Source organism: Budorcas taxicolor, chromosome 13 (genome assembly GCF_023091745.1).
Source record: "Budorcas taxicolor isolate Tak-1 chromosome 13, Takin1.1, whole genome shotgun sequence".
NCBI classification, from domain to species: Eukaryota; Metazoa; Chordata; class Mammalia; order Artiodactyla; family Bovidae; genus Budorcas; species Budorcas taxicolor.
Genome location: NC_068922.1, coordinates 48,089,676 through 48,092,142, shown reverse-complemented (window position 1 = coordinate 48,092,142; position 2,467 = coordinate 48,089,676).

Below are 2,467 nucleotides of genomic sequence, written 5' to 3'. Positions count from 1 at the left end.
TGACCCAAGATGACATCAGAGTTGGGAAGAGATTCAAACACCTGGCTTTCTGACAAGGCTGAGAAGACTCCAGCACTCACCATAACTGTGTACAGAGAGGTCAAGCAACTAATCAAGGTCACCCAGCTAAAATGTGGAAAGCGAGGATGTGAACCCAGACCTCTGACTTTAGTACAGCTCTTGATATTCCCATGTGAATGGCAAGTCCTTGTGAGCAGAGAGCCCTAGACTGTCTTCATACGTAATAATATACCCCTGAGGTGATTTTTCCCAGAACATAATAGGTCAGACCTATAAAACTCCATGGACATTTTTTCCTCCCAATTACATCACATCAGATTTCCAACAACAAAATGATGAAAATTTCTTCTAAAAAAAATCTTAGACCTAACTGCTGACCTACTTGTTCAATATGACATTTGACTGCAAATGGGACAGAGGCGGAGTTTAGGAGGGGAAAGAATTCTGCCTTCTTCCCAATAGCGCGAACACCCGACGGTGACCGGAGACAACCCTACCCACTCCCACTCCACCCCACTCAGGATTGGCCCAGCTCCCGCCATTGCATGTAAATGATTGATGCCAATTCCACCAGGGAGAGGTGACCTTTCCTCAGGGACTGAGCGCCGTTTTCAGAGGCTGAGTGAAATGTTTTCATTCTAACCTCTGCCTCCCTTTATGGTTCTTTGAAACCAGTAGACATCAGGAGAACAAATGGGTAGTCAAACACTCTGCAAGAAGCTGTTGAATAATCAATTGTTTATAACCCAGCAGAGTCCACTCTAGGACTTTGCAACTCCAGGGACTGTAGCCCACCAGGCTCCTCTGTTCATGGGATTTCACAGGCGAAAATACTGGAGTGGGTTGTCATTTCCTTCTCCAGGGGATCTTCCTGATCCAAGGATTGAACCTGTGTCTCCTACATTGGCAGGCAGATTCTTTACCACTGAGTCATTGGGAAACAACACTCTAGGATAAGGGGGTGTAAATGCAAGTACATTCAGGGGCAGACAATGTGCATAGTCACAGCCAGTCATGTGAAACCACAGGGCTTTGCGAAGCTTGCCCTGTTTAGTATGCACATATCTTTAAAATATGTGAATATGTATCTCATGTATCTGAGAATGTGATGCAGCCACTGGGCCGAGAGTTTTCAAGCCTTGCTATGATTCAGTCAGTCTTAATTCAACCAATGTAGTTAAATCACACTCACACAGTTTTTACATATTTCAGTTAGAATCATTAAGCTATAAGTGACAGAAAACCCAAAATAATAGTGACTCATAAACAAGCAAGTTTTTTCTATTCCACCTAAAACTCTCAAGGCAAGCCCAGACCAAAAAGGCATTATGTTTGTACCATGTCAGAGATCCACATCCTTTTAACCTTTTCCTCTACCATCTCATGGTGTGACTTTGGTGTCATCTCTTTGGTAGCTGCTTTAGCTTCAGGCATTATGTCACACAGCTTCAATTAGCTACAAGGGAGATTGAAATATTTGGTCTTTATCCAAAGTAACCATGAACTCAATTCAAAATCAGCATTCTGGGACTTCCCTAATGGTCCAGTGGCTAAGAGTTTGCATTTTCAATACAGGGAGCCAGGGAATGATCCCTGGTCAGGAAACTAGATCCCACCTGCCACAACAAAGAGTTCACATGTGCAACTAAAAATTAGGCCTCACGCACCATAACTAAGACCCAGCGCAACCAAATAAAGAAATAAATGTTTTTAAAAATAGGTTTTTGAAACTAACTTTGCTAGTTGAGGGAGTGGAAACCCAGTTGATTAATAAATATAAAGAATACTGGATGGAAAGAAGGCATAGATAATAATCAGTGGACACAGACGAGTTTTGTTTGGGTGAGCCTAATATCTCAATCACTCCTGGTACAGTGTAATTCTATGAAGTATGTGTGGATCTTCGCAATGGTGCATCATCAAAACTCCCCTTTGGAAATTCTTAGCAAAGCCTCATTCACCTTATTTGGGATATCCTGACTGGATGAATCTTCATTGTTTTCATGGGGATTCATCTTTTGGAAATATCTAAAACTAAACAAGGTGAGTTATGAGATTTTGATAAAATACTTCTGTGAATGCTCTAGTAAATAAAAGTAATTCTGTTGATTATTTTCTGTGCATATGATAGTCCTTCTAAAAGCAATTCCACAACAAGAAACACAAATGTTTTCAACTATGAAAGCATCATTTACAAAAGGACACCAACCTACCAAGTAACTTCACTCAGGACAAACTCTTGCCAGATTTTCTTTTTTAATTACACTCAGGAGTTGGTGATCCAAACATCCTCTTAAATAAAACAGGCAGGTATTTTTCGTTTTCTCCATACTCCTAAAAAAAGAAATGATGTCAGAGTTCTAATCTTGGGTTCTTCCTCAGACTTAATTTATGAAATTAATCCTAATTCCCCCAAGCAATAAAACAGAAACAGCAAATGCCTCCC